The following is a 23966-nucleotide window of genomic DNA, read 5'->3' on the forward strand; positions in this document are numbered from 1 at the left end:
ATGTCTTTATTTCTCCATCAATTCTGAATGACAGCCTTGCTGGATAAAGGATCCTTGGCTGCATGTTTTTCTCTGAAAGAGCTTTAAAAATGCCCCCCCAACCCTTTCTCTCATTCCAGGTCTGTGTAGACAGGTCTGACATAGTTCTGATACTTTTGCCTTGGTACGTGAGAAATTTCTTTGCCCTGGCCGCTTTCAATACTGTATCCTTGGATCTAATATTTGCGAATTGCACTATGATGTGAAGTGGTGTTGGTTTGTCGTGGTTGAGCTTCGGAGGGGTCCTCTCTGCCTCTTGGACACGAATGTTTGTTTCCCTTGCTAGATTAGGGAAGTTTTCAGCTACAATTTGTTCAAATATCTCTTCTAGACCTCTGTTTTTCTCCACCCCCTCAGGGATGCCGATGATTCTGACATTGGAACGTTTCATTGAGTCAGTAATCTCCCATAACGTACATTCCTGAGCGTGGATTTTTTTGAATCCAGATTCTATTTTAGCTTTTTCTTCTACTAACCCATCCTCCAATTTGCTGATATATTCTTCTGCCTCATTCACCCTGGCCATCAGAGTCTCTAGTTTTGACTGCATTTGGTTCATAGAATTTTTAATTTCTGCCAGATTCGCTCTCATTTCTGCCCTTAGAGATTCTATATTCTCATTAACATTTTCGTTAATGCTTTTTTCAAGTCTACACATCATCTTGACCATTGTTACTCTGAATTCCATTTCTGATAATTTGGTTATATCCATATCCATTAGTTCTGTGGCAGAGGCCACAGACTCATTGTCTTTTCTTTGCTGGGGGGGACTTCTCCTTCTCGTCATTTTGATGAGGAGAGGTTGCGGGGTTGTCCAGAGCCCAAATTATTGACTGGGACCCAGGCCGTGTGCCCTTGTTTTATAGGGATCTTAAGGATGTGGGCTTCTTGATTTTTCAGCCTGCCTTCTGGGGTAGGAGCCTGCCGCGCTGATACTCAGGCAACCCTGTTTGGGTAGAGTCTCCGTGTCCCCTGCGAGGGGGGATGGGGATGGGCACACTGAGTGCCAGTATTTCCAGGCTTTTGTTCTCTGGCAGCTCTCCCTCACGGTTTCCTGTGCCTCTTCTGAGAGTCAGAGCAGCAGTGGCCGAATCTCAGCCTCTGTCTCAGAACAGAGGGATCGTGGACCGTTCTCCACTGATGTTCTGGCCACTTTAACTCTGTTTCTGTTGGTGCTGCTCCACCCTGCAGCGTCCCGGGATGTACGGCCCACACTCGGCATCCCAGCCCTCACTTCCAGGGCTAGTGCGTCTCTGTCCTTTGTGTTTCTAACACCACCAGCTGCCAGCCGCCCCCACATGCTCCCGGAGCTCCCGGTCTTAGTCTGGTTTCAGTGAGCACACTGGAGCTCCGTTTCAGTCTGGTGGCGTGCGTTCCCCAGCTCATGGTCTCAGTCTGCTCTCTCTTGGGGGTGCCGTCTGCGAGTCCTCCCGCTCCCCGGTGCAGGTGGCTACCGCTTCCCAGTGCCCGAACGCCGCGGCTCCCTCCCCCTTCTGTTTATCTTCCGATATCTGTGCGCGGTTTCACGGCTCCCCGCTTCGTACCTCAATACTCAGCGCTGGAGATGTTCATTTCTATAGATCCAGATGTATCTTCCTGCGTCTCAGGCTGATCCTGTGGATGTTCAGGCTGGTCTGGTACCTATCCAGCTTGACTCAGGGGACCAGCTGAAAAAGGGGTCCCCTACTCCTCCGCCATCTTAACTCTATCAGCTGGTCAATTTCTGATAGTAAGTCATGAGAGTAACAATGCTAGATTTAAAAACAACATAAACAATTGCATTAAACTGATCAAATAGACTAATTTTGGGAAGACAGTTAGATTTAGCTACAGAGAGACAGATAAAAAAATACCTAATAATGTCATATCTTATATAGTATTTAGGTATATGTGCACTTACCTCCCTAAGCGAATCATAACCCTCTTGAATATAGGAATTATATTTCAGTGTCTATCAGGTATAGGTCTTTCATACAATATTCTCCCAGTACATGTACAATGAATAAATGAATTCTTGAATGTAGCCAGAAAACCTCAACTTCAAAGGTATTAGAATAAGATTAATCCTAAAGGATTCTGTTTAAAAAGATTTATCACGTACTTAATAAACACAAGGCATAACACTAGGTACAGACAGCATTTTCTATTTATTATCTCCTTTGAATCTCACAATAATCCTACAGTGAAAACACTATTACCATCATTTTATATATTGGAACACTGAGGTTAAGAGAGGTTAAACAATCTGCCCAGGGCCAACACTTGAAAGGAGAAAGGGTAACATTTTTCCACAGGCCTTTGGCTCCAAAGCTCTGTCCTTTCAGTTAGTGAGTAAAAAGAAAGTACAATAATATAGCCCTCTAGAGGCATTCTGTGTGTGTGTGTGTGTGTGTGTGTGTGTGTGTGTGTGTGTGTTTCTAATAAATACTAATGACAAATTCACTTTGGCAGGTCAACAAAATCTAATTTAGTTGAGTCAATCAAGTATTATTCTCATTTGCTAATTAACAGTTCCTTTGCTTTTTAGACAGCAGAGTCAAAGCAGTGAATAGAAAGTTACTGGTCTAGAATAGACCTGGGCATGGTTGTCAACAGCCTCCACTTTGAACACAAAGGACAATTATGGTGAATTTGTCTCTATCTAATTAACAAAGTTTTACAAAATGCATCCCTCTCAGTATTTCAGCATCAACAATCACTTCACAAAAGAATCAAAGTATTTCAAGCACATTTAAAAAATTCTGAGTAGGTAAACAAGGTTTTATTTTTAACTTTCTGCCTTAGGTATTCATTGACTCCTAGACATTCATTCACTCATTGATTTATTCAGCAAATATTATTGTGTGCTTACTAAATATGTGTTTAATTTGCTACTTATTTGTTCAGAGGGTTGATTAGATAGAAAAAGAAAGCAAAGTATAATAGTGAAGCAGGTATAGTAAAAATTGCTTCTCTAGAAAGGACTACACTACTGTGAGGAGGATTACTAACTCCACAACAGAATTGACAAAACTGAACAGTCATCCGTCTTTTCTTGATTTTAATTTGTTCTCTATGAGTTCATTNCTGCTTGCCAATGCACACACACAGACATACACACACAGACACATACACACATGCAAACATGCTTATAATACCAAATTCTGATTGAGGCTGTTTTTATGTGATATTTTTCCTTCCTTTCCGCTGTCTTTTTTTTTTTTTATATATATATACTCCCTCTGTGTCTCCTTTTCACTTTCCCTTTGCATTACTAATATTTATTCAGTGCTGCTATTTCCTAGGCAATATGGTAAGTATTGGGGTCATACAAATGACCCTTCTTGTCAAAGGGTTCAGCATCCCTTCGGAAAGACTGTTGGGTGAGGAGATAATTACAATGTAATACAGAAAGTAGGTAATACTGATATGAAAAGTTATGAATGGTTTTCTGTGGTAGAACAGGGAAGACACCTACTCTACTTTGGGGAGATGGAAACCAGTTATGCTTATGATGAATCTTGAAGCTGAATGATAATTCCTTAGGAAAAGAAGGATCATAACATCAGTCTGCACTAAGAAAGATGAGCCATTAGAAAACAAGCCTATCATTAAAAAGCTTATTTTGTCATTATCATTAGTAATTGTAGTGATTCCTTAAAGAGAAGTTTGAAAATTCTGTTCCTAGGTCAACTCATTCCTGTTGTGCTTTACAAATAAAGGGTGATAACAAGCAATGATACCTCATCCAAGTGTAGAAATTTTTTTCACAGATCAAATTAAAATGAGTTTTCCAATTTTCATAGATAATAGCATGCTTGTGGAAGCTGTCAATAATCATGTGATTGTGAAAGCTGATGACATAGTACTCTAACTGACATGGGTGTTTATGAGAGAACAGATGCATTAACTAAAGCCTTAACAGCATAGCAATTCCAAGTATAAGAAGTAACATCCAATCCAACCCAGATTTCAGGTTAAAACAGGTTTAGACTAGGAATTCTGAATGCAGACTCTCCAAGCATTTTACTAAGACCTCCTGAAAATTGATGAAAACTAAAAAATAAGATTTTTAAAAACTTGCAATATAACATAACCTTTCAACAAACAAAACGTAATAGGTTGCTTGTTGCCAGCCTTGAAATGTTTACAGACTAGAGACTCAAGACCATAAATAGAGAGCAAAAAACCAAATATCATCATCAACACCACACACAGAGAAAACAAGCAAACAAAAAATCAATCCATGATGTATGCGCACTTTGTTCTGTGAAATGAAAGGGTGCATCCATTCAGGAAGTGGGTATGAAAGACACTGCGTCTTTCTGCCTTCTTCCCTTAGCTTGTTGGAACCCAGCAGAAGACAATAAATGCCAGTAGTTCTCACTTAAGGCTAATATTGACTTTTGCCTCATGGCAATCTCTACCTCCCCACCCTCACCCTGTGACCATCCCTTGAATGTTTCCCTCACTTCTTTCATTCCCCAAATAAAAATATAGTTAGGTTCTGGTAATATAGTGACGAATAAAGCAGACATTCTGATTGCTGTCCTTATAGAGCTAACAGCAGAGTGAGAGAGACATTATAAGCAAGTGGATATGTTAAGAAATATGTAATTACTAACAGTGGTAAATGCTCTGAAGTCAAAATGTTTGGTGAGAGGAAATTGGAGTGACTATTTCAGTGGTGATAAAGAGCTGATCTGTGATAGTCCTGAAATATTTACATAAATGATCAATAAAAATTACACAGGCCATTTTTTGTGACCAGAATTCAATAAAACTGGAGATAAATGAAAGTCAAATCAGCAATACATAAATTATAAAAATTTAAAAAATTGTTCTCAAATCAAAACATATAATAAAATATGCAATAAACATTAACATGAAATCAAAGTATCTCATAGCCAAAACAGTTCTTAAATTATTTATTATAAAAGACCTTTTTTTAGAATGACAGAGAACTTACAAATTTTACTTTCAAACTAAGAGTTTAGGAAAGGAATAACTACAGAGGGCTCAAGGAAAAAAGGAAGGATGAAACTATAAAATTAGAGCTGAAATGAATGAATTGGAAAACAGGAAAAAGAATAGGTTGAATAACTATGTATCAGACCAGGTCCTCTGGGGGATTAATCAAATAGAGACATATTAAGATATAAAGATTTAAAAAACTTCTCACCAGAGGTAATAAAATAGATTTCAGTTTATAAAATGAGGTATCATGTTCACTCACCAGATCAGCAAAATAAAAATGGAAGTATGTATAAAGCTGATGCTTTGGTAGATGGTGTTAGGGAGGAAAAATTATCCTTTACCCTTCAAGAGTCTTCTGGCTGGTGTAAGAATCAAATTGACATGAGACCAATTAACAGCAGAAAACCAAATTTAATTTTGTACATATGAGTTCATTTAAACATGAGATTCCAAAGACATGAAGCAAAATGAGGTATATATGTCATTCTGGGGCTTCAAAGGGAAACAAGGCAATTCACAGGAAAAATGGAAAGAGTAAATGTCTGGTAAACAAATGTTTGCTGGGCCATCTCAAACAATAGGACAAAAAGAAGACTTTGATCAAACAAGCCTTGCTAGATTTCTCCTGTCTAACATACCTAGTTCATATTATAATGTTATCTATGATGACAGTGCACTTCCTACAGCTGGTCTTCTGTATTAATTCTTTTAGGCATTGGGGGAAGGTCAAAGTTTCTTCCTGGGTCTTTAGGGCTTTGATTGTTTTCAGCTTGAAATAATCAGCATGCCAAAGTAGCACATCTTGGGGCAACTTGTTCTGAACCCTACAGAGAGTGTTTTTTACATTCCCAATGAGAGTGTTCAGTGGCACACACCCTTTCTAGAACATAGGTTTAAAATACATCACAAGATTTAAAAGGTAAAAATTTTAGTTGCTTGGTTTATTAATTCCACACTTCTAAAGACAAATTAGAAAGGAGGATCATTTCCTATATTCAAGATGTCCACCGCAGTTTTATTTATACCAGTGAAAAATTATGAATTTGATGTTAAAGAAAAACTAAATAAAATATGTTTTATTCATATAATGGAATATGACAATGGCATTCACATTATTTTTTAAGTATCTTTTTATTTAAATTCAGCTACTTAACATATATTATTTGTTTCAGGGGTACAGGTCTGTGACTCATCAGTCTTATATAATACCTAGTACTCATTATAACACATACCCTCTCCAATGTCCATCACCCAGTTACCCCATCCCTCCACCCGCTCCCCTCCAGCAACCCTGTTTGTTTCCTATGATTAAGAGTCTCTTACGGTTTGTCTCCCTCTCTGGTCTTGTTTCATTTTTTCCTCTCTTCCTCTATGATCCTCTGCCTTCATTCTTAAATTCTACGTATCAGTGAGATCATATGATAATTGTCTTTCTCTGATTGACTTATTTCACTTAGCATAATACCCTCTAGTTCAATCCACGTCATTGCAAATGGCAAGATTTCATTTTTTGATAGCTGCGTAATATTCCATTGTATATGTATACCATCTGGCATTCACATTATATTTACAGGAAAGTTTAATCATCTGAAAAATGCATTATATTTGTAGTGAAGAATGCAGAAAAGTACACAGACTGATTTCAAGTATATGTAGGAGTCTTAAAAGAAAGCCATATGAAAGAATTTCTTATTGGTGAGATCATTAATAATGGCTTTAAAAATCTTTTCACTTTTTTAGTATTTTTTCAAAAAAATTTTATTAGGAATTATTGACAACTTTCTTTATTGTGGGAAAGTAATATACAATGAGTTTGCATCCCCTTAAAATTTCTTTATAATTCAGAGAGGATCCAAAGTTTCACTCCACCTGGATAAGAACCTTGCAAATGCCAGGTTTTTAATATATCAGATTCAGTGACAAGAAGGTCAGAAGAAATGGTTCAGGCTAAGTCTGCACAGTGGTCAGACCATGATTACTAGTCATATAGTCTTATCTGCACAAGAGCTGGAAAGGGCCCACCCAGAATTTGTTTGGCATTAATAAATCTTCTGGAGAATGAGGTGAGTAGTTTTAAGACAACAGCAGAAATGACATGTCACGCTAAAATATTCCATCTGCCACTCTGTTCTCTGTCCTGGACTGAGTAACTCAGTCTTATAATGAGGAATCTACTATTAAAGTGAGAAAAATCAAACAAGTTTTTATAGTTTCTTTAATCTTCATGGGGCAGGAAGATCAAGTTGACAGGGTAGACTTTGGTGACAGTATTGGCAGAATCTGTGGGGGTGGCAGCATATTAGCTAATTAAAGATGGCCATTGTATAATTTTCATCAATTATCTGAACCATTTTGCTATACAGCCTCATAGCTATGTTTTTACTCTATGCTAGCAACATGAATGTAGACACATTCTTTCTCTGATAAGGTATGTGCACTTGAGATAGAAAAATACAGTATTCCATATTTTGCTGTTTTGATAATGATACCACTAAGGAATAACACTAAAATTCATTATTTAATCTGTGACTAATCATTCCATAGATTGGAGGGCTTCAAATGGATATTTTTCATCATTTATTAGCATAGCAACAACAACTGCAAATATTGCCGTTTCTGAGAAGCTGGTCTGATTGTTTCTTTTTCTTTAGATGTTTCTTTAGATGTGTTTCTTTTAAAGCAGATTTCCTAAAATATCTACAACCCAATGTATATTGGTCATAGATATTAAATATTAATTTTGCAAAGTACAGAAATAATACTGTAACTTCTATAAATGTCAATGCTTCTCTTTCCTCTTTTGGAAATACATGGCCCTACTATTTTGGAAACAGTATTGCATATAGTTTGGGATCACAGACTCTAGAGCTGGATTGCCTGGATTTTAATTCAGATGCCACCAATAGCTTATTGTGGAACTTGAATAAGCCGCTTAAATCACTGTCCCTCAGTTCCCTCATCTGTATAAAGGGAATTTAGTTATTAGTATTACAGAGTTTATATAAGGATTACATGAATTAAGCTATGAAGAACATCTGGAAAACTGACATATATTAATGTTAACCATTATTATTATAGTTACTGTTGTTATCCAGTGAAATAAAATTGTTGTGTTGCCAAGCTGATTTTTAAATTTATATTATCTGAACTTTGATGATTTCTTTTTCTAACTAACATGAATTCTCTGCTTTCCTGACAAATGTGTTTGACATTCATGTGCTCTTTCTATTCCACTTATACCTGTGACATTGGCAGGAATGGTTAGTGTATCAGATGAATTTGAATATTCATTCATAAGAGCTTTGGCCTTGCCTTGAATTAAAGTAGCTTCTCTGTATTGATCTACTAACTTGGCTGTCCCCGATCAAACTACTTCTTTCCCAGTGGATCTACTTATCTGTGTGCACTCTATCCAGTTCTGGAGCCACTATACTTTCATGGGATGCATGTAAACCCCATCTTCTGGGAAGTACATGCCTCTATAATGATATCAGTAATGCTAGTAACGGTGCTTCAGTTAAGAAAGAATAATAACTCAAAATGTCAAGTCCCTGGAGTGGGAGTAGGAATTGAAGAGGAGAAAGAAAGTAATACAAAACTCTTTGATCATAAGATTCCAGATTCTTTATTAAATAACAGTACACATGTCAGGAAAATCTGCCTTGAGCTGTTATATAAGAAGCTTTTATTTTGTTTATTTACTGTAATTTAGGGGTTTGCTACAGCAGCTGGCATTACCCTAAATTATGACTCACAGTGTTTAGAGCCATGGAGTTGGATGTAAGCATGTATAGAATGAGTGCTGGTACAGAAGAGAAGAGGTCTAAGAACTAAGTCTGGGGAATTTCAGCATAAGGAAATAGGGAAGGGGCGCCTGGGTAGCGCAGTGGTTAAGTGTCTGCCTTCGGCTCGGCGTGATCCCAGTGTTCTGGGATCGAGCCCCACATCAGGCTTCTCCACTAAGAGCCTGCTTCTTCCTCTCCCACTCGCCCTGCTTGTGTTCCCTTTCTCGCTGGCTGTCTCTCTCTGTCAAATAAATAAATAAAGTCTTTAAAAAAAAAAAAAGGAAATAGGGAAGGAAGAGAATTCAGTACAGTAAGCCAAGAAGGAGCTGCCAGTATCTGAAAATAAGTGTCTTCGGTGACAGGGAAGTCAAGTGAAGAAAGTTTTGTAAGGATGAGGATATGATCACCTCTATTAAATTCTGTTGAGCACTGGAGAAAGAGGAGGACAGGGAAGTGTCCATTAGGTTTGGCAAATTGATGGTCACTAGTGACATAGACAAGAGAAGTGATAGGGTTTAAAACCTTCACTGGAGTGGACTCAAGAGAAAAGAAGAAGTAAAGAAGTAGGAAAAAAAGTGAGCAGAGAAATGGGGTGATTGCTGGAGGGATGTGAGAGCAAGGGAAGTTTTATATATGTGGTATACAATTTGTCATGTTAGCATGCTGATGGAAGTAATATGTTAGACAGAAAAAAGCTGGTACAGAGGAGAGAACCAAAAATATTTCTCATGTGCTAGAGGCTACACTGCTGTGGGGTCATGTGGTTCCTTTTAATAGGGAAAACATTGGGTAGCATTTATTCCTAACTCGATTTAACTAAAGGAAAATATATCCATGTATGGTACTGTGTTTTTTATTTCTTTCAACTGCCCTCTCTAATTTAAAACAAAAGCATATAAAGAAAAAAAGTACAAGTCTGTCTGACTTCTCTAGACACTCAATATTACTTTCTAAAGATAATTTTTGTTGAAAATGTATTGTGTGTTCTTCCTTGTTTTTTACTATGTATGTATGTAAGCATATATTTTATTTATATACTTATGCACACATACACATACACACACACCTCATGGAATTAAAAATATAACTCCATATATACATTGTGTTCTATGGATTGTTTTTCATTTTATATTATGAGCATTTTTCTTTATTAGTACATATAAATAGGGCAGTTTTTTTGTTCATAGACTAATATTCCATATTATGTATATTCTGTTAATTTAAACATTGACCTACTGAAGAATTATTCATACTTTTGAACCAGTGCTTTCTGTTGATTTAAGTATACTTTCCCATTGTTTATTTTCTTTATAACACTATTGTTCTCAACTCCAAAACCAAGGTAATTGTGAGCTACACATATGAGTGTATCATTTTAGTAATTTTGAATTTTGAAAGTTTTCTCCCCTCTTCTGCCATTAGAAATTATTAAATGCTTTGATAGGGTAGTAAATCCTCTAGTTCATTATTTTCTGTGAAACAAGAGGCTTCATTTTATTTACCATCTTTACCCAACATATCTCTTTAATGGGTTACTTTTCTACTGTTACATCTTTGTGAATCTCAGATTGAATTTCCTGACACAGGTACATGAAATATAGTAAACAGAGACCCTCCTACTGGAAGAAGGTAGTTATAGGAAAATTAAAATAAGACAGTGTGCTGGGGGAAAGGAAAAATGAAGGTGAGGACAAAGTAAGGACTCAGTAAAGCTTAGCAGCAGCTGTGCCTTCCCAACTGGGAGAACTTTTTCTTAGGTATCCTCAAGGAGAGAGGTACGAGAAATACTAGAATGATAAATGCTTTGAGGTGCCAATGTCACTTTCTGTTACTTGATTATCGCCAAAGATGGGAATTGGGGTTATCCCCATTGGATCATGGAGAGAAGGAATTTTCCAGTCTCAGGGCCTGATTCATGTTGTCCAGAGAGAACAGTGCACAAGATGAATAAACATGTTATTGGGGCTGTACATTATCGTCCATAATAAAAGCTTATGCTGGTAAAATGTTCTAAGAGTTGGGTCTGAAATTAGCCTTCATTAGGATCTTCAGGAACTCAGAGCTAGTCATTTATTTCTTGTAATACACAGGGTCTAGTGATTTAGTCACTTGCTTTCTTTATTATTTTATTAATTTCCATGATTCTGAGTTCAGCTGAGATAAATGAGGGGCTTGTGTCTAGAAGATGTGGCTGCCTTCTGCTCAGCTATCACTGATGATGCTAACACAGGCCATGTATCTGAGGAATTACAAAGATGGTGAAAAGGACTGAGAAGGGCTTCCCATGCCTCTCATCAGTTTCCATCAGTTAATCAACTAATACTTACCAAGCACCTATCACATGTAGGGGGCAGTTTCAATCAGGCAAACTGAAGATGTACAAGATATCATGCAGCCGTACTCTCAGTGGCTTGTAGGATTGTAAGGCACAAACGTGAAGAACAAGAGCATGCATGCTACAAGCAATAATGGGATAACCCCCATGAGTTTATCCGTACTGTTCTAAAGAAAAGATTCACAATAACCGTGTTTCTCAGTTTCCAAGAGGAAGAAACACTTTATTGATGTTTTAAAGTAAAAACATAGTGGAAATAGAAGAAAAGAGAAATCTGTGCATAGATGAGGGCAATAGCAAGCAGTCAAGGAGAATAAGACAAAGTTACATCATATCAGGTACTTAGAACATCCAGCCTCATTAGCTGGGGAAGCACCGTGGAGATAGCCAAGCTGGAGTCCCGATTGAGAGGCCTGGGTGGAGCATCCTCCCCACAGGTGAGGCTTCCAACTGACCATCTCCATAAGGGCCGTATTTATAGGGCAAATGACAAGGTCTGAAGTTAACCATGCGTTTGCCTACATGTGCAGTATGGAGCAAGCTGCATTCCTATGTTATCATGTCTTTACCTCTTCAAGGAGCTTGGGCTGTGCTTGCTTCCCCTCCCAGATTCCATTCTGGGGGCCAGCCCAGACTGAAGCCAGAGGGGATGCAAGGCAAGATTTATAGCTTTGGTGTCCAGAACAGAAGAGCCAGTTCTGACCTGGAAGCCAGCTAATGTCAACTAACCAGGCTCTGAAGGTCACTCATACAGCACAAGTCTCACACACAACATTCTTTAGCCTGCCTGTGTTTGTGTAGGTTGGGGTGGTCAGTTATGGAGGACAAATCACAGAAACTTCCATCCATATTGTACATGGACATGACAAGCTTCCTGACAACTGAGCAGAACATGGGCAGTTTTCAGAGGAGGTAGAATTGGTATTAGCTTAAAGTCTGGGTCAGTTTCCTTTGGTGGAGACTTTGTTTCTGGAACAGCATTTACTTAAACTCCTTTCTTTTTTGGTATCTATATATTTAAAAACTTCCAAAGGTAATACAGGCTCACTTAAAAAATTAAATAACACAGAAGTGTATATAATAAAAAGCGACAACTGTATACTTCCACACTTTCCTAAGGAAACCATTTACAGTTCAAAGTGTAGTTTCTGAAAATTTCTGTATGTATTAAAGAAGATGAAGTCCTTCTTTCCAGCCTCTTCTATTTCTGTCTCCTTCCTTTTCCTGTCACCCATCTCCCCCATACTGTGGTGTTTAGAAAAACATGCTTGAGGTTAAGAGGTGAGTTTTTAGACCCACTTGCTCTCTAGTCCAGTTCTGTCTGAGAACTTAAGGAGACAAATTAGCACAGCTTTTCTCCAGAGGCTTTGCCCCTTCTCAAAACCAGCTCTCTTAGGGCCTTCAACTTTTCACCTACACTAACTTTAGCTAACTAGTGTGCACCACCTTCTAGCTCTGGGGAGGTTCTGCACAATCTGCTGAGGCAGAAAACAGAAGGAAACCTGGCTAAACTTGAGCCAGGCACATAAAGAGCTTCTCAGTTAACAACTGACCCTGTTAGCTGTCTCATCAGACATTCCCACTGTTTCTAGAGAAATGTAGCAAAGAAAGAAGGGAGAGAGTGGATGAAGTGCTTACTCACATATTGCTCCCTCAAGAGTAGAAAGACGTTTCTTGTTTTCAATGTGGATAGAGGAAGAGGCTAGAGAATGAGGGTTTCATCATAACCCTGCTGGGGAGGACAAGTGAAGTCAGCCAGCCTGTGACCCACTCTCTCCCTTCTCTTGGGAAGTAATGACCTTAGAGGAGGGAAAAGAAAACAGGTGATGTGGTTGAACCCGCTTGTCAACTGGACCTCTAGGTAAATAGACTGATGATGTTTGCTAGGAGGAAGAGACTTTATCTAGAGAATGCTCCTGCTGGGATGTCTCTGGCTTAAGGATTTCTTACAGTTAATAAACCCAGAATGTTTGAGTTTATGAGACATCATTCCCTCCAGAATATCATCCAAACTGTATAACTCTCTGAGTGTAAAGTAGAGATGTTGCATAATTGAAATGTTCTCAACAGAGCAGTAATAACCCACAAATTCCATATTAGAGGACTCTCTATTAAAAAAGAAAAAAACCCTCATTTATTATTCTGGTCCAGAGAGTATGTGTTCAGTGTGGTAAAGGGCGTAAGGGATCATGAGGTATGTTCCAGACTTTAGTATGCTTTTTTCACTTGTGTTAGTAAAGCTTGACACCAGGAAAAATCTTTAATTCCTGTGGGTCTGACTTGACAATTTTATCCTCTGTAGCTCACCTGGGCATATACTTCTGCAATTTTCATCTTTCAATAAACAGTATATAGTCATGTTACTTACATATATAGACCTGTATCATGGGGCTTGATGGAGAACTTCTTAAGTATGCAGAACGTCAGAGCTGCAGAATATATAAGCTGGTAGCAAGAGTCCCAGGTGATTTGTATGCATACCAAAGTATAAGAAGCACTGGTACAATGAAGCTCACTCTCCAGCTATTGTCCAATTTTTTGGTGCCAAGCCTTCTTGACACTATTATTTATACTATTGGTGTCTAACCACTTTCTTATCTTCCATTTTCTTTCCAGCACACTGCAATCTGGATGTGGTTACTTCCTGTCAAAGTCATCTAGCTCAAATTTTTAGCATAATTTGGACCAATTGAGTGCCTTTTTAAAAAATCACTTTCTTTTCTCTTTTTTTTCTTGTTTTTGTTTCTTTGTGACATTTTATTTGCTTCTCTTCCTACTTTTTTGTCTTCTTTCTCTCACTTTTTTATCTGCAAGGTATATAGATATTGCAGTGTCTCTAGGTTTAGGCTTGGCTCCTCTTCTTAATTTTCCCTCTGTGTCTTTGGGTGATTTCATTTTGCTATATAGCCTTATAAACCACTTAAATATTGATTTTTTCCAAATTCATATCTCTAACCTAACCTTCTCTTCTGAACTCCAGACAGTTTCTTCAGCTGTCAAACTTGACATATCCACATGGATTTCTAATTGGCACCTCGGTCTAGCACACCCAAAATGAATCTCATCACCCCCACTACATCCTTTTAGCCTCGTATCCCTTCTCCCAGCTAGTGGCGACAATATCATCCATCCAGTTGGTTGCTCATTGTATCATTGAAACCCCCTCTGCCTGACCTCTACATTCATTCCACTCACATATTTCGTCATTTACACTTCCAAAATACATCTCACATCTGTCTACTTCTCTCTATTATCTCAGTCACCATATCTCTCACAGGAACAACCGCAAGAAGCTTCCTAAGCAGTTTCCCTGATTCTAGAACAATGGATTACCTGCCCAGTTGTCATAGTAATATTCTAAAAATGTAAATTGGATGTGTCACTCTCCTGCTAGTAATTCATCAGAGGCTTCACTTTGAACAAAATGCAGATTCTTTTCCTGCATTACAAGATTCTACATGACCGGCCTCTGCTTTCTTCTCAGAAGCCATATTCTCTACTAATTTCCCGGGATCAGTAACCTCCAGCTTCCCAGGGCCTGCTCTGTTCTCCAGAAACACCCATTTACTCCTATCCTAATGCCTTTGAGTTTCTTTTGTCTTCTCACAGGAATGTTTCCTACTGCTTTATCTACCAGCACACACACACATACAGTCACACACACACATACATGTCTATATAAACATATCTGTGTATGTATGTATATGTGTGTGTACATGTACACAGACACATACATATACAAACTCACATGCACACACACACACATATGCCTGCCCACATACCCCTAGTCAGCTTCTTACCCTTCATATCTCATTTCCAATGTCAAATCCCTAGAGATGTTATTTCTGACAACCTAGTTCTAACAGTTTTTCAGTTGATTTGCTTGGCTTTTCTAGGGAGAAAATGATTCATCAACAAAGACAATGTGGTCTTTCTTTCAGTGTTCATATTGCATTTCATTTTTAAAATCTAGATCCTCTAGCTGAGATCTCCAGAAAAATATTGAATAATTGTGGTGAAAATATATCTCTGTTCCTGATTTTAAAGAAAATGTCTGTACTGTTTTTGCAAACTATGGTATTTTGATCTTACTTTTTGACAGATAAACTTCCTCAAAGTCCAGAGAGCTTTCTTTTAATGCTATCTTACTAAGAGTTTTATTTGAAATAAAAATTGAGTTTTATTAAACACTTTCTGGACATCTATGAAGGTTATTATAAAGTTTCCCCCTTTTATTAAAGTATTTTCTACTTTCAGGGCATTTTTACATTCTTGAAGTATATTTTCCTTAGGATTTTTCATCTGTATTTATTGGGGAGATTAGATATCATTACCACTATCACCTCTATTACTACTACTACTACCATTGCTATCCTCTTGTACTTGAGATTCTGACAATCGTATAGAATTAAAGGGGAATGTCTCCAACGTTCATTGTGTGCTGGGGCAGATTAATTTCTGTATTCCTTGAGATGTTTTAGAACCCATCTGGAGTTTTTTTTGCAATGGATTTTTAACTATCTTTTTAATTTCTTCTATTGTTATCAATATATTGGAATCTTTCATTTCTTTGTGTCAATATTGATCATTTTTTCCTGAAAATTATCTACTATGTATTTCCACATTTACTGAAATAATGTTATACAGAGCATTTTTCTAAAATGTGTTATGCTTCTTAGTATCTGTGGTTATATTCCCATTTTTATCCCTACTGTCTATTCTGTTGTATTTTCCCACTAATCTTTATCGTACTTACCAGGGTGTTGCATTTTTTTATTGGTCTTTTTAGAGAACTTGCTTTTGGTTTTATTGAGTCAGCTTGGTTTTGTTGTTCTCTATTTTATTAATTTTTAATTTTATCTCAATTCCTTCATCCATTTGCTTCCTTTATGTTTATTCTATTCTTCTCTAACTGTTATGGATTGAATTTGCACTTCATTTATATTCATTCATGTTTTCTTACAAACAGAATGCTGTACCATTTACATTGGACATTCTTTTGGCTGAATCCTTGAAGTATTCTTATTATTCTTTTTGAATGATCTGTAATTTCAGCTTTTAGTAGGGGAACAACTTGTTAGTGCTACATCATCAAATTTATTAAGTGAGTTACTTATTCTCCAAGTTAGTGTGTCAGTTTACCTGAAGCCCCAGTATATATTCCACTTCTTAAATAGAAAACTTCTTGACTGGGCCTGGGGAGAGGACACAGCTGCCAGTCATTTGGGCAAGAGTAGCTCGTGCAGGACATCTTTCACAAGTTACCTATGACTTAACTCTTATTTCTGTTCTCAAATCCTACTGACTCTGATTCTCCACCCTCCATTATCTTTTGGGAAAATCAGTACTCATTTCATCACCCACATTGGGTTGTGGGATCCACAGATCTGCTTAATTCCACCATCTGCTTTAGGTGTTTGAGAGCTTTAACAGTGTTTCTATGTTATTTACTTAAATTTCCTGGTTTATAATAATTGTCCTCTCCTACTCTCCTATTCTCTGTCTTTCCCTGTCCTCTTTCTCTCCTTCAGCTAAAGAGTATCTCTCCTTGGGGCACCTGGGTAGCACAGTCGTTAAGTGTCTGCCTTCAGCTCAGGGCATGATCCCAGCATTCTGGGATCGAGCCCCACATCACGCTTCTCTGCTAGGAGCCTGCTTCTTCCTCTCGCACTCCCCCTGCTTGTGTTCCCTCTCTCACTGGCTGTCTCTATCTCCGTCGAATGAATAAATAAAAATCTTAAAAAAAAAAAAAAGAGCATCTCTCCTTTTGCATCTTTTCCTTAAATGTGTTTTATTTGAAAATACTGAAAAATATGAAGTGAAAATTACCTTTAAAGAAGTAAAGCTACATCTCCAATCCACCTTTCTGAAAGTGATCACTACTAATATATTGATGAGTATATTTTCCAATTTTTCCCTATATGTGTGGTAATAGGTGTATGTATGAATAGCTTTATGTAGGAATTTTTTTTTCTTCAAAATGTTCCCCTGGTAGTTTGCTTTTTTCACTTAATAAATCAGTAACACTGTGCTTTTACTTCAAATTTTATCTTTTTCTCGTCATTTGTAATTTGGGCAGCAAACAGAAATAACAACCATGAGCTCACTTACTACAAGAAACTCTCCTCACTTCCCACAAGGCTATTTGTGTCTTTTATTGAATTAAAATATTTTTCAAGACCTTCTGAGAGTTGCTAAATAAAATCACATAGATCTACCAGAAAAAAAAAAAAAATCCCCAAACCAAACACCACAACTTTCAGTCTTTCAATCTGAAGATGAAATATAGCTTGTATGTAATTAGGAGTAAAGAGCTAAAGGCAAGGGACTTTTTATCATCCCCTAAATCTGAAGACCAACGATTGCATTACACATGCCTGGAAATTCTTGAAAGTGAGATTTCAGAAAATGACAAACACCCTGATCATTTTATCTTGTGATGAATCTTTCCCTAGAGAAACCTGTCAAACTTTCTAAGTGAAAAGTTAATTTAAGATTTTTTCATCTGATGGCATAAGTGAGATTGACTTACAATTTTGTTTCCAAATTTTTGTCTTGTTTTTGTCTTAACTAGAAATCAGGGCTTAAAAGACCCATAAAATGAAATGCAGTGTTTATTTTTTAGTTTCTAGAACATTTTGTGAAATTTATGCATTCTTTTTTACTTTAGAGGTTGTTAATAAAACCATCTAGCCTGGGCTCTTTTGTGGGGATGGGGGATTTCTGACTTGGACTTCCATTTATTAAATGATACTTAATCTGTTTTGGCCTCTTTTATTCAGTGTTCATTTAATTTACATTGTCAAATTTCATTATAAAATTGTTTAAAGTACTTAAGAATGAAAAAAAATCTCTACTGTGCCTATAGTCTATGTCTTATGCCTTTTTCATTGCTAATATTATTTATCTTTGACTTCCCTCTTCATCAGTCTTGCCTGAAGCTTATTATGTTTAATTAATTTTTGCAGAGAAAAAAAATGATTTTTTATTTCCTCATTAATCTTTATTTGCTTTTAACCTCTTGCTATTTTTTCTTAGGTTTCAAACCAAATCATTGGATATAATCTTTTAAATATTAAAAAACTTATTTGAGCACTTTACTCCTTCGCCATATTCCATCTTTTAATACATAGTATTTTCACTGTGATTATTAAGCAGACCTACATTTGTAATTTCCACTTCTAAATGCATAGGTTTCTTTTAGCTGTAATTTTGTTATTTACTTTTAATTGTATTATGTTGTGACCAGAGAATGTGGAATTTGTTGAGACTAACTTTGTGGCCTACCTAACACATGGACCATATCCTCACATACATTTCAAAAGAATGTGTATTCTCTTTATTGATTACAGTTTTACTAGCTATTAGATTGACCTCTTGGTTTTTTCTCCTTTTTTCATTGAAATATAATTGACATAACATTGAATTAGTTTGGGGTATATAACTGATTTAAAATACGTGTATATTGTGTCATGTTTTTTAAAAAATCAGTCTTTAATATTCTTTCTTCATTTTTGTTTTTGTAATCTATAAATTTCAAAATCTCCCACAATGATAATAAATTTCTTTCTGTATTTATGTTTTGGCTTTTTATATATAATACAATGTTATAATTTAAGTGTTAACTAGGCACAAAAAGTTATAAACTTTTAATTCTGAATTACGATATAAGGATTTTGAAAGACAGAATTTGAGAATCTGTTCTAGGACTTTTAAGCCTCCTCATCCATTTCTAAGATCTAAGAGTACTGAGAAAGTGGGGAAGAGGGGATTTTACGAGCAGATGTCCTTAGAGAAAGCTCAGAGTCCTCTCCTACCTCTAATGTTGCTGATGGGGGTAGGGTGGGGAGTTTCTTGTACTCTTTCGTCAGGTCTGATGAGGGCTTCCCATGGCTCCATTCTGTAATTATGAATTACGTTCTCAGCTGGTGAGTGATAGTAAAAACAAATGCCTGAAGAGGCTCAAGCAAGCTGTTGTGCTGAGATCTGTCCCCTGTCCAGAAAATTTAGAGGGTGGGAGGGTGAAGTCTAGCTGCCCTGTTGGGAGCAAGGCCAGTAGAGTGATATCATATATAGGATTGGCTAGCTCTCCCAAGGGATGCAGGAGAAGTTATTGAGGACCAATGTGGCAAGATGAAAAAGGCTGAGTTGGAGAGAAGGATGTTCATTAGGTCCAGTAAACTGCATGAAGTGAGGTGTAAAGTACCAGATACCTAGAGGCTGGGAGAGTTTAGAGTGGGCAAGTGAGAACTTTTCCATGCCCTTAACTCACTTCCTTCCTTAGACCTTCAGAGCCTTTATTAGAAGCAACAGTAACTATTAGAAAAAGAGGAAAAATTGAACAAAACCAAGATGAATGGCAGCAAACAGAACAGATTAGACAATGTTAAAGTAATTATTTGCAAAATCATATAGTAGAAAGAGTAGTAAGAATCTGGAGAAACTTCAGAGATAAGAAGAGAAAGGTCAGTGTGAAGGAAGAAAGAGGAGGAAAAAGAGCTAATATTTATTAAAACCTGAATATATTACACATACCAAATATTGTTGTACCCATATTCTTTCATTTAATTGTTGGTTTTACTACCCCCATTATTACAGATAGCAAACCGAGGCTTACAGACTTTGGAAACAGTAGAAACTTGACCAAGGCTAACTACAGCAATTTATTATGAATCACCTAAGGATGTACATGGTAGAAAAGAAAAGAAATTATACAAGAGATTGAGGAAGGGAATTTATAAATATACCCCAAGGAAGTTTCAAAAGTGGACTGGAGGGAGCTGTTCTGTTTTTGTTTTTATTCTTAATTTATTAGAAGTATAGAATTGAGTTAACTATTCCTCAGTCATGACACTCTAGGATCTCCTTTCTCACTTCTCCATTTGTAATCTATTTTATGTTTTGTCTTTAGCTCTCATGCCCACTATCCTTCACACCTCCCTTCCCATAGGCATCACTGTTAGGCTTTCAGTTAGTCTTTCTAACGCCCCATTCACACAATCATTTGCTTTGGTGCCTATCTGTGCAAATTTTATAGTATTAACTGTGTTTTAAAAATAAGTTAATGGCATTGTGCTATAAATGTCATTCTGTTTCTAGCTGTTTTTAATCAAGACTAATTTTGGAGCTCTATCTACACTGCTCTAGAAATATCTCATTCAGTCCTGACTGCTGCATAGTAGTTTAAACCTCCACCAGATTTTTGTCTCCATTTGACAAGTGATGGTTATCTAGCCTACTTTACTTCCATGAACCCATTCTTTGGTGGTCCTTGAATATGTTTTCTCATGTATCTGTGAATCTATATCCAATACTGGAATTGATCATTGGTGATGGGTCATAGGCCACACTGTATACACATACTGAAATTTTGGTAAATACTTTCAGACTTCTCCCTATAATGGCTGTAATAGTTTATCATCTCACTCCTAGATCATGAGAGGTCCACTTTCCCTATATCCTTACATGTTCTTGATGCTACCTGAATTTCTTTTTTTTTTTCCAATCTGAGGGATGTAAAGTACTGTGTTGTTTTAATTGTCATTCCATAATTACTAGTAAGATTGAACATTTATTGTTATATTGTTATTTGCTTTTATGATATTTACCTAATTATATTTTTTATTCATTTTTTCTGAGTTGCTTGTCTTTTTCTTATTTTCAGAAATTCCTTCTGGTTTCAGCTCTTAATCAGAAGATATAAAATTTATGATGAGTTTCCAAATGTCTCCTCCAGATAACTTCAAATGACATGAATTGCTGCCTAATTTATTTTGTTCTAATATAATATTATTGAACATTTCATTTTTCCATGTATTTTCTAGTTTCCCTTTGGCTCGTACTACTCTGTAATGGAGCTTACCTTGTCTTGATTAATTTTTCTCAGATGTGCCATGAGACATAGTTTTGGGTGGGTACACTCTAAACTTAGCACTGAGAATCCAACCTCTGAGTTTCCATATTTTTGAAATAGCCCTCTCCAGGTTCAAAAACACAAAAAGAAAAGAGAAAAAGGAGGCTTTACTTTGCCCCATGTTTTTGTTTTATTTTACTTTCCCCAATATCCTGTTAGAACAAAGTCACCTTATGGTCCTATCATGCAAATTCCAATCCTCTATTCTGTCTCTTGCTAATTAATGCACTTTAACTAGAGTCTCCCAAGGCCATTTTTAGTTTATTTTCCTAAACATAGTAGGATCTACCTCCATCTGGCATTGCTGCCACCCGTGAAGTATATGGTCTCCTGGCTCCCTGTTGGTAATCAGAAGCCACTGTATTTCCAGTCTGGCTACTTCAAAGGCATGCATTTTACAACTGGGGTTCCAGGGCACCTCTGTCGAGGCCTTGATGTGTGTGGTTTGCTCTCTTCTTCCATAGATGATTTAGAAAAACTCAATATAGAGATTCTAGTTCTTGGGATGGTTCAGCAGAATGAACAATTAAGTTCAGAATTTCGTTTTTTTATTTAGAATTTGCTTCTAGTAAATTTGAAGATGTCGTCTTTTCATGATACAGCTTACTTTGTTTGGGATTTTATATCCTGTATTTTACATCTTAATGCCCCATAAAATATCTGTAATGCATTGAATTCTTGAAAATAGAAATCACCTTTTAATGACTCTCATATATTAGTGTAAGGCATATGAAGTTGCTCTCATATATTGTATCACCTCATATATCACACAAACCATGTGATATTGCTGCTTTGAGGTCAAACATGTTCAAATATTAGCAATTCCATTCCACATGGTTCCACCTAATATATAAAAGTAAATGCATTATATTTGAGTATATGTGGGTTAGAGGACTTGAATGGCTTACTTACCTGTGTCCAGTTAGTAAATAGTGAGCAAGCACTTGCTTGATACCGGTTTCCTGACTCAAGCGTGGAACAGGAGCACCTCAGCACAACTAGAGTTAGAATTAATTAGTAGAATTATTAAGACAGCCTCAACTTCATTTATAACTACAAGCATGGGATGTTGAGGTGCTTAGCTGGTCATAATTATTAATTTATGCTATTTTAAGATAAGTAATGTATGATATGTTGAAAGAGAGAAACTTCCTGCTGTTTCGGCATAGGAGAAAACACAATTAACTCTTTAATGTAGAATTTATATTTAAATTATACTCTTTTGAAGAACCTTTTCCAATAAAGATAACTGAGTTTTAATTACTATTTGTAAAACGTCCATATCAATGTCTGGCATTCCAGATATAAGACGGCACAATTGGAGGATTAATTCTGAGTTAATGAGCTCATTTTCTTCTCCTAACTTGCAGAAAAGAGCAATAAATAACATCTCTATAATGGAAATTGGGAAACTGTGTTGCCCATAGAATTTGAGAATTGCAAGGGAGCTTCAAAGACTATCTAGGTCAGTTTTACCATTTCTCAGATGAGAAAACCGAGGTTTAGTTAGCTGTCAAGGCTGGCACAGTGGGAGCAGTTCAGGGACAGCTAGCCAGAACACCCAATTTCCCCATGTTCTTGTTCTGAATGAGAATAAATTCCCCATTACATACTGCATTCTTTAAACGGTTAATCCTTGAATGAGAAGCATGGGCTGGAAGTGGGCATCCTCCAGACCCCTTATTTCAGGCCTTCATTATTTTCCTCCTCATTGCTTGCAACAAGAGCTTTCTATCCATTACCCTTTCTTCCAGTCTTGGCCTGCTGCAACCCATTTTCCACATTACCAAAAGAATGATCTTATTAAGATGTGTATTTCATATACCATTTCCCTGTTTAAACATGTCTAGTAGATTTTAGGAGAAAACACAGATTCCTTAGTGTGACACCAGATTTTTTCTGAACTGATTTTTGCCTGCCACCGTTGTTTCATTACTGCTTGGTAATTTCCCCTCAGATACGGTACAGACCCAAGTACTGATAGTTCACAAATGTACCAATCTCTTATGTATCTCTGGGCCTTTGCAAAGGCTATCTCCCCTGTCTGATGCACTGCCCCTACCTCATTTTCATCAACACCACCCTTCCCCCCTCCCCCGGGCCACTTTCTTGGCCTGGACAAGTCTTAGCTGAACTTCAACACTCAGGCACAAAGCTACGTCTTTCAATGCCTTCCCTGAGTTGTCCTCCATTTTCCTAATTGCTTCCCAAACACCCTGGGCTTATTGTGATCCCAGGAGTTGTGATATGTATTATAATTCCGTATCTTTGGATTCCATCTCCTTTGGATCTTGACAGTGTCTTTCACAACTGATTTGGGTGGCCCATACGATGTTTTGTAGGCCCTCACAGTACCACTTGCCATCAAGCATATCACACTTAAACTTCAGGCCACCTCATTTGCATACGCTCTAGGGAGAAGCCTGGACATATGGCCATATGCTTGAAAGCTATTTTTGTCTTCTTTAAAGGAATCTCTCCCCCCACCAGTTTTATATGCTTCAGGGACCATAAAACCTGAGACATCTTAGTAAGATACTCAATAGGTGTCTGTAGAATGAATGATTAAATATACTTCATTTTTGTTGTTATCAAATAGCTTTGCTATTACTAATAATATGCTTATCTATGAAGTCTCCCCTATTGTATTTATTACCAATTCACTTTTGTGCAATGCCATGGAAAAAGTCAAACATATCTGCTATTTTTTTTTAAGATTTTATTTATTTATTTGAGAGATACAGAGCAAGAGAGAGCATGAGTGGAGGTGGGGAGAGGGAGAAGCAGGCTCTCCGCTGAGCAGGGAGCCCAATGCAGGGCTCGAGTCCAGGACCCTAGGTCATGACCTGAACTAAAGGCAGACACTTAACTGATTGAGCCACCCAGGCAGCCCAGCAGATCTACTGTTATTTGGAAGCCTGTAACTCCCACCACCCTT

This window comes from Ursus maritimus, unplaced genomic scaffold, assembly GCF_017311325.1.
Source record: "Ursus maritimus isolate PB19 unplaced genomic scaffold, ASM1731132v1 scaffold_10, whole genome shotgun sequence".
Lineage (NCBI taxonomy): Eukaryota > Metazoa > Chordata > Mammalia > Carnivora > Ursidae > Ursus > Ursus maritimus.